This window comes from Meles meles, chromosome X (assembly GCF_922984935.1).
Source record: "Meles meles chromosome X, mMelMel3.1 paternal haplotype, whole genome shotgun sequence".
NCBI lineage: Eukaryota > Metazoa > Chordata > Mammalia > Carnivora > Mustelidae > Meles > Meles meles.
The window spans coordinates 92,312,966-92,317,917 of record NC_060087.1 but is presented as its reverse complement, the minus strand read 5'-3'; the positions used below and the strand labels follow the sequence as shown (position 1 = coordinate 92,317,917).

At 36.9% G+C, this 4,952-nt stretch overlaps 1 pseudogene; it reads right to left on the bottom strand.

Annotated features, from left to right (window-relative positions):
• Positions 1-3,375: 3,375 nt before the first annotated feature.
• LOC123934474 lies at positions 3,376-4,098 on the bottom strand (annotated as a pseudogene).
• Positions 4,099-4,952: the final 854 nt, after the last annotated feature.

Below are 4,952 nucleotides of genomic sequence, written 5' to 3'. Positions count from 1 at the left end.
TGTGTTTGTCCTGATAATATATAAATCTTATACTTGGGGTTCTTTCTGATGAGGTTCTTCCCTTTTTTTTTGCTTATATATACATATTTTTTTCTCTTGTCATATACTTTTATCACTCTTTTTGTCTGTCTGTTTTTGTTTGTATACGCCACAAATCTTACCTTGTGGCCCATTTGGGCTGAGCCTTCTCTTTTATCTTCCCTTTTTTTCCTATCTCTCTCTCTCTTTTTTTTTTTCCTTTTTTCTTTCCCCCTTTTTTTTCTTTCTTCTTCTCTATTTCTTTTTCTTTTCTTTTTTCTCTCATTTGGGTGGGGAATCCTGATTGCACAGAAGCGTTCCAGGGTGCACCTTGACTGCACCACAATCGATAAGTCCAGCTGCATCTGTTTAGTCATCTCTTACCAAAATGACTAGGAGGAGGAATACCCAACAGAAGAAAAATACAGAGGATGGGCCTTCTGCAACAGAGCTAATGGCTATCGACATAGACAATATGTCAGAAAAGGAATTCAGACTAACAATTATCCAGGCAATAGCTAGGTTGGAGAAAGCCATGGATGACCAAACAGAATTGATTAGGGCAGAACTGAAAGCCACCAGGGATGATGTTCACAATGTTAGGGCAGAACTGAAAGCCACCAGGGATGATGTTCAAAATGCTCTCAATGAGTTCCAATCCAATCTAAATTCTCTAAAAGCGAGGGTAACTGAGACAGAAGATAGAATTAGTGATCTGGAGGACAAACAGATAGAGAGAAAGGATCAAGAGGAAGCCTGGAACAAACAGCTCAGAAGCCACGAAAACAGAATCAGGAAAATAAACGATGCCATGGAACGTTCCAACGTCAGAATTATTGGAATCCCTGAAGGGGAAGAAAAAGAAAGAAGTCTAGAAGATATAGTGGAAGAAGTTGTCTATGAAAATTTTCCCAATCTCACGAATGGAAACAATGTTCATGTACTAGAGGCTGAAAGATTTCCTCCCAAGATTTTAGATTCTCGAAAGTCTTCACGGCATCTTATAGTTAGAATGGGGAATTATGTTTCAAGAGAGACCCTCTTAAAAGCAGCTAGGACAAAGAAGCTTCTTACATACAGAGGAAAGCCCATTAGAATAACGTCAGACCTTTCCACAGAGACCTGGAAAGCCAGGAAGGGCTGGCAAAATATATTCAGAGTACTAAATGAGAAGAACATGCAACCAAGAATACTCTATCCAGCAAGACTGACATTTAAAATGGATGGAGAGATAAAGAGTTTCCAAGACCGGCAAGGCTTAAAAGACTATGCAACCACCAAGCCGACACTGCAGGAAATATTAAGGGGGGCCCTATAAAAGAGAAAAAATCCTAAGAATATCATTGAACAGAAATATAGAAACAATCTACAGACAGAAAGACTTCAAAGGCAACACGATGTCAATAAAAACCTATCTCTCAATAATCACTCTCAATGTGAATGGCCTAAATGCGCCCATAAAACGACACAGGGTTGCAGATTGGATAAAACGACAGGACCCATCCATATGTTGTCTACAAGAGACCCATTTTGAACCTAAGGATACACCCAGACTGAAAGTGAAGGGATGGAGAAGCATCTTTCATGCCAATGGGCCTCAAAAGAAGGCCGGGGGTAGCGATTCTCATATCAGATAAATTAGATTTTAAACTAAAGACTGTAGTCAGAGATACAGAAGGACACTACATAATTCTTAAAGGGACTATCCGCCAAGACGATCTAACAATTGTGAATATCTATGCCCCCAATATGGGAGCACCCAATTACATAAGAAAACTATTAATCAAGATAAAGAGTCATATTGATATGAATACAATAATAGTAGGAGATCTTTTTTTTTTTGAGTTTGACAAATTTATTGGTATTTTAGTAAAGACATTCATCTCAGTCGTTTCTCTCCCATCTTGACCTTGGGTTAATATTTCACTTGAGTCAAGAAAAGAATAAGTAGGAGAGGGATGTTATTTTAACATAAGCAGTAAAATGGACAAAAGTGGAAAGTTTGCCTACATTAAAGCAAGTTAAATTCATGTATCTTGATATAATTAAATCATGTAAGAACTAATAGTTCTATATACATTTCCATTGTTTTACTTGGGGCTTACTCTAAACTTAAATGCAAATGAACAAAATGTTAGGAATATATATATACAGGCTGCTTCTCTGGAGTTATTACCTATTAAAAGAGCTGAGCAAGTAGTTACCACCAATAAAATAGTCTGAAGCTGCCTCCAAATTAAGCACTGCAGGAGTATCCAAAGAAATCATTATACTGTTTATCTGTGACTAAGCTTTTAAAGATGTGTTTAACTGTCACATTAAAAAATAATTTATACAAAAATTTAAAAAAAACCCTACAATACATAGATCTAACAACATATATGTGGTCAAAGAATCCATAAGATATGTTTAAAGATGCATTTTCTTTCTTTTTATCTTCGGTACCTAAAATGTGCTTTTGAGAGGCCACTGGTTAATATGTATAGACTTCAAATAAACCATTATTACTGTACTAAAGTAAGAATTCTTGCATTAAGTTCAAATCAAATTTGCTTTCACAAGTTAGTAACTTAAATTAAGCTTAAACGAAGTCATAGAAAGTGCATCTTTCTCATTTTCATCTTCATACAATGTTGTTTTTTGGTGTTTCTACCTTTTAAGAATAAAAACTGCCGAATATTTAAGTGTTATGTACATTTAAATTTTTGGTGGTGGTTTGTATTTTAAAAGAAACAGCTTCCTTACGATTTGCCTCAAGATCTGGTGGAAATGCTTACAGGAACTAGCTAATAACAAAAACCAAGAGAAGCACATTCAAAATACTGATTTACTTTGGTAGCAAATGGTCTTTGAAGACTGATGAAGGTAGACAAGACCCATTAAAGTGAAGTGGGCTATTTCCAATACTCAACAATTTACATAAAATTTAAAAAAAAATTTTTTTGAAGAGCTAAGCATCTGTACCAACTGATAGCAATGCAATATCTAGTTTACAATGACTTGAAACAAAACAAATGCCCATTAGGGAAAAACAAAAGCCTTTATCTAACCTACTTTTTTCAGTCATACGCCAGTAACATTTTCTTCCCAATACAATACTCCCTCTCTATAAGGCTGTTCCTGGGAGCCAGACACTTTGGGTTAATAAGGGAGTTAAGAGTAATTGCTTGCAGGTTAATAGACGATAACTTTTTGCGTTCCTCTTAATGTGCTAATAGTTGTGTCTAAAAAAATATGCAATTCTTAGAAAGGTACCATTTCTGACTTTTTATTATCTGTAACCTTTGGAAACTAATCACATGAAACTACAAAATTAGCAAATGTCTTGAAATCTGTATATAAAACATAAATTACCTCTAATTTCAAACTCTCATTTATTAGTGTACCACTCAATCTTAAAAAAAAAAAAAAAAAAGGCGGCTCCAAAGATAGTCTTATACCATTCTTTAAAAAAGGAAACTGTTCCTTTTAACTTTACACCCACCCCACACCCCAATTTCAACACATCATTTAATTGTCTTGGTCATGGACATTTCCAAGATGAGATTTTATATTTCGCTCCCAGAGCTTCTGGTTATCAGAAAAACCATGCTTTCCTTTATTGAAGGAGTTTGGTCCTGCTGATGTTGGTGTATCCCTTCCAATATTCTTCATCCTCATCTTTGCTTCTGGAGGCATTTCCTCTGGCTCACTATCTTCATCTTCATTAAAAGCTGCTGCTACTGAAAGGGTTTTTGGAGCAAGCATTGGAACAGTTTCTTTAGGCTTACTTGATCCAAGTTTGATGGATATGGCTGAAGCTTTCTTTGTCATCTGACTACCTATGGCAAATCCAAACTTGGAGATCTTTGTAGGTTTTGTTGGGAGGTCTGCAGCTTCTTCTTCAGCTGATCGCTTCTCAGCTCTGTGACTGGAACTTTCCCCTCCATTACTGGAAGAAACAGTCTTAGTTTTCACAGGTTTTTCTGCTTCTTCTTCAGGTCATCTGGCGGCTCCAGCTCGCTGTGGTTTCTCAGGCTTCTCCTCTCCCGCCTTCCCATCCGCCATTTTCCCCGCCACGGCCTCCCCTGCAGCCATGCCCAATAGTAGGAGATCTTAATACGCCTCTCTCAGAAATAGACAGATCATCGAAGCAGAAAATTAATAAAGAAATAAGAGCATTGAATGAAACATTGGACCAGATGGACCTCATAGACATATACAGAACATTCCACCCTAAAACAACAGAATACTCATTCTTCTCAAGTGCACATGGAACCTTCTCCAGAATAGACCACATACTGGGTCATAAAGCAGGACTCAACCGATACCAAAAGACTGACATTATTCCCTGCATATTCTCCGATCACAATGCTTTGAAACTGGAGCTCAATCACAAGGAAAAGTCCAGAAGGAACTCAAACACCTGGAAGCTAAAGACCACCTTGCTTAAGAATGCTTGGATCAACCAGGAGATCAAAGATGAACTTAAACAATTCATGGAAACCAATGAGAATGAAGACACCTCGGTCAAAAACCTATGGGATACAGCAAAGGTGGTTCTAAGGGGGAAATACATAGCCATCCAAGCCTCCCTCAAAAACATTGAAAAATCCAGAATACACCAGCTGTCTCTACACCTTAAAGAACTGGAGAATCAACAACAAATCAAACCAACTCCACATGCAAGAAGGGAAATAATCAAGATTAGAGCAGAGATCAATGAGGTAGAAACGAGAGATACAGTAGAACGTATCAATGAAACTAGAAGCTGGTTTTTTTGAAAGAATCAATAAGATCGATAAACCATTGGCCACACTAATCCAAAAGAAAAGAGAGAAAGCCCAAATTAATAAAATTATGAATGAAAAGGGAGAGATCACAACGAACACCAAGGAAATAGAAACAATCATCAGAAATTATTACCAACAGTTATATGCCAATAAGCTAAGCAA